This window comes from Periplaneta americana, chromosome 9, assembly GCF_040183065.1.
Source record: "Periplaneta americana isolate PAMFEO1 chromosome 9, P.americana_PAMFEO1_priV1, whole genome shotgun sequence".
Taxonomy (NCBI): Eukaryota; Metazoa; Arthropoda; class Insecta; order Blattodea; family Blattidae; genus Periplaneta; species Periplaneta americana.
Window position 1 is genome coordinate 13,343,154 of NC_091125.1, and position 12,784 is coordinate 13,355,937.

At 35.3% G+C, this 12,784-nt stretch overlaps 1 protein-coding gene across 1 annotated transcript in view; it reads right to left on the minus strand.

Moving 5' to 3' along the window:
- Nucleotides 1–12,784, minus strand: part of LOC138705785 (serine-rich adhesin for platelets-like) — a 462,846-nt gene that overhangs the window by 400,021 nt on the left and 50,041 nt on the right. The window lies entirely within an intron of this gene.

Sequence of the window (12,784 nt, forward strand, 5' to 3'; positions counted from 1 at the left end):
AGACTTACAATTTTATTTATTCTTGGCATAAGAATTTTCGTAGTGGACCTCCTCAAAATTTCATTCCAAAAAGACTGCTGAAATGTTTCAGGAACATACTGCACATATTTTTAATGACTTCGTCTTTTCCTCATCTATTGGCACCACACCACTTGAGTAATCTTGAATACTTTGAAGTGAAAGAGTCATGTTTCGAAGTAACCTGACAAGAAAAGTGTGTTTTACGAGTCCATTGATGAATTTCTTACATACAACTACCTCTGGAGTGTCTTTGTTATAAACGAAATGGTTGAATTTAGAAATGAAGCTCACTTTTTCACTTTGAGGAATAATCTTAGTGGATGTTTCCAAAGATAAACATGTGCTTTTGTCCCCATCAACCTTTAAAATGCATAGATCTACTCCACAAATCAAATTAACTATAAAACTGGACAAACGGCTTGAATGAATGATGTATTCCATCAGTTCATACACAGAGCATAGACTATTCTTCTTCTTTAAACTTCTCTTTGTAATTCCGAATACCCTGTCACAAGGTAAAAATGAGTGTCCATGGTTAGGATAGTATTGTACAATTCGATCAAATCTCTTTTAAAACCATGTTAAGTCTGACAAACGGTGGTGCTTGTTTTGTCCAGGACAATTTTCGCTGAACAGCAATAACTCTTTGACTTCTTTACCAACATATTCCTTTAAATACTGGGTAACAAAACTACACGCTTTGTTTGGGCCTTATTTTCTATTGCCTTCGTGGTAATTTAAGAGAATAGACTCGCCAGTTTTTAGATTATGGAAGCAGAATACTGAGACAGTAGATGTCTTGTACAGGAATGTGTGGTAGCTGTACATTTTGCACATAATCATGATAGAGGTCCAAAGTATTTTTCTTTTCTTGGAATTTTTTGGGTCTCGTGTAATGTATTATAGAATATTTTGGTACGCCGTTTATAAATAATAAAATTAATTCTGCCACAGCATCAAGTTTTATCTTCAGATTTAAATGTTAACACGAGCAGCAATTCTGAATCTGTGGCCTTTCAAATCTGAGATTGTCATTTTCTTTGCATATTTTATTGTCGTATTCGTATTTGACCATAGATGTAAGATATTTTGCCTTTAATAGGTTAAGTTATACAATAATCGAACACTATGGTGTATGGAAATATACAGTTTAACTGGTGTAAGAAACAATCACAGACATTTTCATTAGCTAATAAAAATCAATTCCGACTACGCGGAACACGGTGGAACAAGCAAAACAGTAACTGAAAAGATATGAGTGAAAAAAAAACAACCTATGTCCACCAAATAGATTTCCTTTACACTCACTGCAATGTTGAGTACCATCTACAACCGCATACTATCAGAAGCCGTGTGGTGTTTTTTTTTTTTCATCTCAACACAAGTGTCTACCTCTGTGGAATAAGAATCCCGAAAAAACTAAAATAGCAAAAAAAAAAAAAAAAAAAAATGCCGCATAGGTTGGTTTTCAAATCAGCGGTTTAATAAAATGTTTAACACTTTGTCTTTCTTGAGTGAAAACATTGAGAAATATTTCCCATCACTTCATTTCGATTGGATAAGACTTTTGTGTGCCATCTGCTCATCAATCAGCAGAGTTTACCGTCCATGAGGAGAATGGCCGAGATTTGAAGCTCCAACACTCAGACATGGAATCATTATAGATTTCTCTTCGAAATTGGTGGTATTTTGGTCTATTTAGAAGAATCTGTACCTTAATCTATTTTCTAAAGGCTATATAAATGCCACTGCCCTTTCCTACATTCTACCCATATTATGCGAGGATGAATTTTCTGTGATGAACACAATGAAGTAGGTACAGTAACAAGTCACATCAATTAAATTGGAAGACGATATGAGAATGTGCTTATCAACTATATTAAGCCATAAATAAAGAAGATAACAGCCACTGGCATAGTTCAGTCGACTAATGCACTGGCATGCCGATCCGAAGTTACGCTCGGGCGCGGGTTCGATCCCCGCTTGGGCTGATTACATGATTGGATTTTTTCCGAGGTTTTCCCAAACCGTAAGGCGAATGTTATGTAAACTACGGCGAATTCTCGGCCTCATCTCGTCAAATACAATCTTGCTATCATCAATTTAAACAACGTTAAATAATCTGTTACAGTAACGTTAAATAAGACTGAAAAAAGACGGTAATAAAGAAGTAATAGGCAAGTGAAAATGACACGGCATACAATCGTCACTCTGCCGCAAACACTACAGCAGCATTTCTCAAAATTGTGTTCCATGAGCAAATCCTAGGAGTTACACGAGTCCTACATAGTTCTTAAATTGTATTTTATAGCTAAGAGGATACTACAAAAATGTATATAAAAATTACGAGAGCATGACGCAATAAAATCATGAAATATCAACGATGATGATGACGATGATGATAAAAATATGAATTATTATTATTAGTTTTGTGGGATTTAATCGATTAATCTAATCGATTAATCGATCAATTTCTGTTGTAAGATTAATCGATCAAAAATATTTAATCTAATAGTCGAGTCGATTAAAATTAATCGGTTTCAGTTGATATTAATTATTATTTTGTTAATAAAACTCATACTAGAAATTCCGACAATATTTCTCCCTCGGAGATTGCTTACTTAAAAGCGCAATAGTACTATTATTTTCTAACTGTAAACCAGGTAGCGTAGAGAAAATCTTTGACAAACACTTCAGAAAGTGATGGAGATATGAGGAGAGTGACCTAGTCTACCTCTATTGAAAGTTCAAACACAATGCGTAATCCTTATGGTTTTATGGTTTTCCAAGAAAATTCCACCACCTTGTTGTCAGTCATCTTCCTAGCATATGAAATACATACTTTTCTGGGATTCGTCCCCCTCATTCCTTATAAAATAGCCATGTCTCCACTGTGTGCAAGTGACAGCGTAACTACATTCTTCTTTTTTCTAAAATCTGGTAATTCGGATTACAATAGGGGCCAGTCTTCTGTTTCGACCGCTGTACTTTTGCAGGTGCTTGCATTTCTGTACTGAGTTTGTATATGAAGGCTGTGTGTTTAGTGTGATAAAGAAAAAAAAATCAGTTTTCTGTGGTCTGTGAAAAGTGTAAACTCCATTATGATTGTGATATGAGAATTTGAGGAACTCGGTGAAACGTTTGGATTTAAATTTAACGATCTTGGAGAAGTGCTTGATAGAAAAAAAGTTTTTTCGTGTTTAGTGAATGCAGGAAACATTGTTACTAAACGTAGAGCGGTACTTAATTCGGACCATGTGAATGCACTCACATGTTTAGGCCTAAAATCATGGATGAAGCAGTAGGTGAGTCTTCATACTTTTTGTTATTGATGTATGCCTCAAAAATTCCCGGAGATTGACACAATAAATTATAAACCTCATAATAAATATGTTAGTAAGGAAGTAAAATAGTTATTTTGTAATATAACGATACAATATATACAGACATACAACATTTAATACTTAGCCTATGCTTATCACCGAAGAGAAGTTAAATTTAACAATAATTGTGCATAACAGTATATTAAAACATTTTTTCAACTTGATCAAAACTCGATTAATCTATAGATCGATAGATTAATCCATTAAATTTAAATAGTTAATCGATTGAATATTTTGATCGATCTACAACACTAATTATTATTATTATTATTATTATTATTATTATTATTATTATTACTATTAAACATCTAAAATAGACTATTTCATGTAAAGATCCAAAGGATTTTTTGCGTATGTGTCCAGCAAAAGAAAATGTAGACTAAAAACAGATTAAATGCAGAATCAAAAAAGATGCTACAACTTTTCGCCATAAATCCAGATATAAAAGCATCAGCAGACTTATGAAACAAACACATTCATCCCACCACAGAATTATTGCGATACTTGCTTTCAGTCGGCCGGGTAGCGCAGTTGGTATATCGCTGGCATTCTGTGCTAGAGGTTGCGGATTCGATCCCGGCCCAGATCGATGCCATTTAAGTATGCTTAAATGCGTCAGGCTCATGTCAGTAGATTTACTGGCATGTAAAAGAATTCCTGCGGGTCAAAATTCCGGCACACCGGCGACGCGGATACAACCTCCGCAGTTACAATCATCGTTAAGTAAACCAAATTTAATTGTTTATTTGCTTCTTATAAAATTTCATAGTGCTAATTATATCAAATCTGTAATTTCAATAAAATTGAAAATTCAAGGTTTTGACAATGTATGTAGGCTACATCATTAATCCAGTTTCAATTTCGCAGTTACATCTACTTCAATAAATGCATAATAATAATAATAATAATAATAATAATAATAATAATAATAATAATAATAATAATAATAATAATGGCAAAACTAAGAAAATAGATTACAAGGATTTCGCGGTTACATTACACGTTGAGAAGGATTCTGCAGTGGGAAAAGTCTAATAAACATTGCAGTACAGAAACCTGTCCTTCCGGAATTGTAATTTTGTTTAAAGACTCGTTCACTATACAAACACAAACATACGTTTAGCTCCACTCTTGTATACCAATGCTTGCAGGTAAATGGGTAACACACAGACCAAATTATATTCCTTTCCAAAGAAAAAGAATTAGGTGAAGATGTGAATGAAAAAAGCTGTCAGGAAACATAAAAATAAGTTACAGGAAATAAGTGAGACAGCAGAATTACGAAGAGGATAAGCTGAAGACGAAGATGATAACAAGGCGATGGAAAAAAGCAAGGGGAAAAAACAAGATGAAGGCGAAAACTCAAAAGAATTCAGTGAAGAAGGCAAATGAAGAAGGTAAGTGTACAAAAAGGATAAGAATAAGAAGAGCAGACAAGATGAAAATGTAAGCGAATAAAGAAAATGGACATGGAAAAGAAAGTAAGGAAAATATAAGGTCAGAATTGAATCGGTTATTTTTGAAAACCACAAGTCAAGAATTATAAGCTTGTGGGGGCGGGGGGGGGGACTTAATAATTTGTAAACTAGGATGTATTTGTAAAAATTGTTCACAACGTAATGGATTTTAAAAAAGTAATGCACAATATTTTGTTATATATTAAGAAAGTCAAAAAATTCAGACTTCATTTATAAAGTAACATATGTGTTGCAATAATTTGTTTACTTACATTGTTCAAGTACACAAAATGTTATGAATAGGGCTCGGTGCAATAAGGTGCTAACCCTCACTTTTGTGAAAATTGAGATTTATACACAAAGACACGTGGAATAATATTGTGCACTTTCTGTCAAAAGATGGTTTTGGTATGAGTATAAATTTCGCAGCATTAAATGCATATCCTTTTTCTAATCAATGTTAAGAGTCATTTGTTTTGAGCAATAAGGCGCCAACCTATACCAAGTTGGAAGGAGAAAGTAGCCAAATGAACAGATTCTAAAAAAATAAGTTAATTGAAACGATGACATGAGTAACTAAACCGATGATAGCATCGACGACCCAGATTATATTATATCTGACTAGAAATGAAGACACAGTATTGAAAAATAATCCAGACCTAAGCAATTTACACATTCTTAAATTTAAAAATGAAGTAAAAATGGTTGTATGATATTTGAAAAATTTTATTATAATTTTTTTAAGTGTTACTAGCGTTATATGGTACTAATTTTTATTGTATTTATCTGATGCATGTACCCTATTAGATAAAACATTGTAATAAATATAAATAGATCATTTTCTTAATTAATAACAGTGTATATCTCCAATAAATGATTTTCTTAGCATCGCCACAGACACATTTGATTGTACTTGTCACTAGAAAGTTTTTGAAATTTATATTTTCACCGCCATTCATAAAATATTTTGATAGGATACCTCTTGCACAAAAGGAGAGATCTATAACTGAAACTCGATTAATATATTGCAGTATTATTTGTAGTTATCCTGGTAATAATGAACAGTTTGACTCGTAGACATTTTGTTTTTCAGCATTAACTTCCCATGATTTTACGAGAAGATTAGAAGAGAACGGCAGTTACGTAGACTTTCAGCTTCCCACTACTACCATTAATGCACAACACAATGTCAATACGGCGGTTGCTGTCGTCTGCGATACAACGAACTTTTCTGTTGATTTTCGAGTTTGGCATTTTTTCCGGTTATTATATGCTTATTTAAGTTGTGTTAACTCTCGCTAGTGGTTTTATACTTTATTTTATCCGTCTTAGTATTTATTTTATTATTGTAAATATTTTTGTTTTATCACTATTATTATTATTATTGTTATTGTTATTATTATTATTACTATTATTATTATTGTTGTTACTATTATTTATATCATCAGCATTATTATTTGAACCCTGTAAAATTTATGTAGACTACTGGACTGTACCCGACCACGAGCATATGCTCATTTCGGGTATCTATTCATATGTATGTATTAATGTATACATCGGAAGAGGTAAGGTTTAATTTAATTTCTCATTATTAAAATAGTATTGAGGGATGACTCCTTCTTGCATCAAAGTTAAACGTTATAAAAGTTACATATATATGAATATACATAATATATATATATATATATATATATATATATATATATATATATATTTTATTTTACTCCATTGTTTCAGTGTGAATTAAACATATCAAGGGAACCTGACATCAGTCACATCAAATTTCCTCCAAACAGGAAAAGAAAGCGTCACCATCAAGACTGGGAACGTTTTAAACACAAGAGAAGGAAAAATAAAGGACAACAATATACTTCACTATTCAACAAAGAAGTTATTCAAACTAGAGCGATCGTGATTTTGGTCGCACAAGTAGAGTTGTATTCTCGGAGATATTGTTCCACCGTTTATGCGATCGTGATTTTGGTCGCACACAGTAGAGTTGTATTCTCGGAGATATTGTTCCACCGTTTATACTACAGAAGACTGGTCATATACAGGATGTACCAAAAGGTCAGGTCAAGCCTTAAGGAGGTGATTCAGGATCTTATTTGCAACAAAAAATCCTAATACACTTTTTCAATATTCATCCCCGTTTCCGAGTTACATGAATATTACGTACCGTATCTATCCCCATTTGATTCCACACCTAATGGACCTGTCTGCTTGAGAGAAGGTAGGCTAATTGTTAGTTGTCTACAGCAGATACTCAGAATGTCCCCCTCTTGCACGAACACACGCTTCAGCACGTCGTCTGACCTCTCGCTGCTCATTATCCAATCCGTGCTGGTGTATCGCCATTGCAGCCGTGTTAATCTTTGCAACGAGCTCTTCCCTGCTTGCTATCTCCGTTTGGTACACTTTCTCCTTCTTGCAGCCCCAGAGAAAGAAGTTCAATGGTGTTAAGTCTGGGGACCGGGCTGGCCAGGCAATTATGGTATCAACTATACGGTACTCCACCGCATTTCAGACTTCCAGTACACCAATGGTTAGATCACTATTTTCGAGGTAGATGAATTAAAAGGGGTGGTCCCATTGCCCGGCTAGCCCGGTTCCCAGACCTAACACCATTGAACTTCTTTCTCTGGGGCTGCAAGAAGGAGAAAGTGTACCTTTTGATACATCCTGTATAATCTTAAATGCTAATACAAAAAAAGAAGTTAACAGTAACGAAGATGCATCAGTTGGACTTAAAAAATTTTCGTCCAAGGACTGATTTAATACTGAAGAAAATAGTTTCAGATTCAAAGAAACCTCTCCAATTTTCAAATGCGTCTTTGTTCAAGATTGACTGAGCTTTACCAGGAATTTTAGAGGTTGGTTACACTTACTAGCATGAACTGTCATTACATTCAGTACACTCTCAAGAAATGAAGTCGTCATAGTTCAACAATTTCAATTTGTGATTTACAACCTAAATATTCAACACAACTTCCTATAGAGAGTCGAAAATTAGCAGATGTAATGTTACTTCTGGAATAGATCCCACCAGTACATCATGTTTTCTACAGGAATCTCGTTACTCACGGTACTGCAGGTGAACATTAACCTGAAAATATGGATATATTTGATGATAATATATAGTGCATGGTAAAATTGAATTGCTGTAATGCCATTTAAATTTCGGCCAGTGTATGGGACCAGTGTCCACCCAGCATCGTGATGCACAAGGGGAGCTGCGATAGGTAGCGAAATCTGATTACGAAAGCCGCTATAACGGCTGGGAGGATCACCGTGCTAACGACACGATACCTGCATTCTGGTTGGATGATCGTCCACCTCTGCTTCGGCATGTGGACTTGAGGTCAGCAGCCGGCTGGACGATCATGGTCCTTCATGGACTGTCGTGCCTCGGATTATTAATATTATCATTATAAGCAAATCTCGTTGTAAACACAGTATAATACAACGTTAAATTAGAATGTCCAAGTGTAGAGGACAAATTCAGACATTATTCATCATTATTTAGTTAGGTTGTATAAGTGTTCAGAATAAATTTATGTTTGTAATTCATTCGTAATCCCTCTCAAAGCGGTGTCCAACCATCTGGTGCAATAAGGTGCTAACCAACACAGACATCCCCGATTATCAAATATGCCTGTAATATAGGTCTTCCAAATTCGGTAAAATGTTTCAAAATTATATAAATGTAACTTAAGAGTCACAGCTTCACACTGAAAGCAGTTTCAGCATTTACATTTCAATATTTGGAATTATGCCTTTTTCTAAACTTTAAAATGCTCATATCTCAGAAGTAACTACGTGTGGGTTAACACCTTATAAGTTGTGCTGAGGCACACGAGATAAAAATATTTCATGAAACTACACAGAAAATGTTTCAGGAATGGAGATCCTCAATAATTCATCTCTCTTCAGTTATGTCCCAATCATACACACTCTTCCAGAAACTTTGAATTTCTTCTTCATTAGGTAATTATCTCTGAAATTTTCTCAAATCCTCCATTTTCTTTACATTTATTGGAAGACTGTGCAAGTATGCTTTTTCTTCTGGCATCACAATGGCTGTCTCAATTTTATCACACTTATACAAAGGATTGCTTTTATTCTCTTTTCCTTTTTAGCGGATTTATTTATCTCATTGTCGTCCGCTGAAAACATGTTGGCATAGTATAAACAATTAGAACAAATACTACAACAAATTAAATACAACTTACTTTAGTGTATGAGTGACTTACGTGTTATCAATAGCTACCTACAGGGAAATCCTCTATAGTGGTGAAACATGGTTACGCCGAAACCCAGTTAGCAGAGTTGCCAGATTGGGCGATATTTCGCCGTTTGGGCTATATAAACAGAGATTTTGCAACCTATTTTTTAAGAATCGCGACTAATGCCATTTGAGCGACTTTCGCCCGAAATTTTGCGAAATTTTGGCGACATAGGAAAAATCACTTAATCGTTTATTAATTTTATTTTATTGAGTAGTCCATTGCTGATACATCGCTAATCCAATTAAATGACTGACATGAAATATTAGACTTATCATTGGTGACACGCCGGAACTTGTTTTTTTAATCCAAGAAAGCTTTATTATAGTTGTTTATGTTTATTCTCAACATTATAGTTGAGCGCCGGAACTTGTCACCCATCTTTGACACTTGTTTAAACAAACGTATCACTCTTTCTTCCTCGCCCCAGGAAGTAGGCCTACTGCGCTATCTTTTTCTTAATCTGAGCACCAATAAACTGATCAATAAGGAACTTATACACGAAGCATTGTAGAGGATTTTCTAACAACGTAAAAAATAGCAATCTAACCCTAGTTTCTATTCCAGCTACCTAAATATTTAATTCTTTCAAAGGTATTAATATTGAGACTGGTTTAATTTGTAGAGGGTATAACAGTGACTTGTATTGTGCAAAATTGAAGAAGCGGGGAAAATTTGAGAAGATGAGCACAAAAACCAATGCAAAGCGTATGCCATAAATACTAAATTTATAGAATGTATTACATAACCTAAATATGACATAAAGCAACGACATTATACTATTTAAAAGACGCATACATTGAGATTACTTATTTTTAAAGTAGAAAATTGGCGACATTGGGCTACACTAGCACCAAGATTTGGCGATTTCAGGTAAAATCAATCTGGCCCGTTAGTCCGTGACTTGAATTTGAAAACTAAAGCACCTATATGCTTACTCCTCACAAGCATCCTATATACCAGACTTGCGGTGTTTCAACATAAAATGATGCGTCTAGGTTACGACTTTTATTTTTTAACATAAAACGAAAATGACAAAATGAGTTACTTATGGGGTTTTAAAAAATAACCGATTCAATCATGGCAATAAGGATAAAGTGAATAAGAGAAAGAAGCAGCAAGCAAATACGATACAGAAGGAGGTGGTTGGGAGAAAAATAGGATAAAGAAGAGAAGGAAAAGGAAGCGGAGACGAACGAACATTGTATTTATACACAATTATTGTTGGGAATGAAAGGAAAAGCTTGTTGTAATGAAAAACAATCACTTAAACATAGCGGTAGATATAACCGAAGCCATCAATACCTGGTTGTTGTACGATACGATGATCTTACAAACGCAGCCCGCATGACTACCACGATCACAGTAAAATCTCATGAAAGACACCCACACACGCCCATACAAGTATTGCATGATTGCCGCAACGCCTATGGCGGTATGACGTTAGGCTAGCATACCTTCGCTCTTACAGCTGGAATATTAAACTCAACCAGATATTGAATATTATATATCAAACGATGCTGTTCAGCAGCAAGAGAAAAAGAGAATGAATGAAAACAACAAGCCATAGAATAGTGCATCGGCCTTTACACCAAAGCGAGCATCATTTAATCAAAACTTCATGTCCGGTATACCTGTAATTTACTCCACTTGATTAATAAAATATTCAAGTTAATTTAATAGTCTATATAGGCTAACTCCGGAAGGACTCTGTAATAAATGTACTGTATTATGCTAAGGTAAAAGTCCAGCCATATCGCGAAATGGTTGAAATATTCTAGATCTGGTCATTTGAATTGACAGATATCTGATACAGGTCTACATGAACGTGAATTAGTAGTCGGAAAATTTTATAACTGGACGCAACTTGTGGCCGTGATACGAAATAAACATAAATAAATCAACTAAGATACTCGTAAAACGTTTATGAATACTACACTTCTTTTCTAACAAATACGAAAATTTCGTGTAAGTGTAAGAACAATGACCAAACACAAAAGATACATACGTCAAGCTTTCAGGTATAACTCCCTGATTTGCATAATACACGTCACTGTCGTTAACAGAAAACCACAATTTAAGTCACACAGAGTTAGTGTGCAATCAATGTTGGTTGCTAGACGGTTGTCAGCCCACTTTGATGTCTGTGGATATAGAGGGAAAAATTGGATCGGTGTCTGGTAGAGTTCCCGGGTAGCTCAGTTGGTAGAGCGTTTGTACGTTAAACCAAAGGTCCCAGGTTCGCTGCCCGACCCCGGAACAATTTTTCCCTCGAAATTATTCAATTTTTATAGGCTTAGAATTGCTTTATGATTGTTGTGCTCAGTGTACAGACTCCTTTTGAGACAGACTACAGAAACTTTTACTTATCAATACCGCCTCGCAAGTTTGAAAACAAAGCAACACTTCCTTCACAAAATGAGGCCGATAAAATTGATCAATGTGTTACGCGTCAATGAAATAAAATTATATTCTGAATGAGAAGGCTATGATGATTAGTTTGTTACTCAATTTGAAGAATCATTGAACTATTTATTTACTGACTTAGCCACCTTTCTATACTCGTTTCCGTACGAATTATTATACCAATAAAGAACATTTAACAGCTTTATCGTGCTCCATTTGTTACCGTGCTAAATCGGATATCTCCGGGTTGAAACCCAGCTGAGGACAATGATTTTACGAGACGATGAAAATTCTTAGCATTACTTTTGAAAGGTAAGCCTACACTAAACAAAGACGAGAACTTGATGCTACAGATTTACGTGACAGAAAAAGGCTACGGAATGGAATGGATTGAAATTTACGGGTGGGCGGCACTATGGCCCAGCACTGCGACCTGTTACGATTTATTGCACTAACCCTCAAGCTAGGCGCATTCTCAAACCCACACCGGCTGACTACACTAAGGTTCGCTGCGTACCCACGTTTCGAGTAGGCCCCCTCGTCCCTAGGCCAGCCCTCTCCGTACGACACCAGCCAGCGCAGAGTGGGAGGATGGGCAATCTAGCTGGAATAAACTAATAACTTTCCTCCTATCAAACAGAAGTTCACAAAACTTTGTACCTTATTTAAAGATCGCATATTTGTTTTCTGTACAAAGTCCCAATACGTTCTGATGGGGCAAACTATCCCTTTATAGGGGTAAATGTATACAAAACTAACTTTATTATCTAGCAGATTTTCACAAAATATAGTATTGTGACTTTTAATTCAACACAATAATGTTACTTTTATTACAACAACAATGACTTTCTATAACTGAATTTAAACACTCCCGTCAACAATGGGTATTTCACTCCACACAGCAACACAGTATTCGTTATTGAACTCCACAGACGACAATGACAATTCACTTGGATTATTGAGAACAACAATGTACTCCTAAACTCAACCAATGTTCACAAAGCACTATTTAGAAAACAAAACTGTCAGTTCTCAGATCATAGTTCGTTTGCTAGTTCTTCTAGCTCATTCACTCAAGTTCACAGTATATCGAACCCAAGACTTCCAGAGACAGTCCACTGCACTCGAACTCAAGACTTCCGGCCGCGTTGCTTCCGCCTGGACGCTCACTGCTGCTACACAAACTCACTCAAGTCGAACCCCGGTCTTGAAGACTGCTTCACAAAAACTG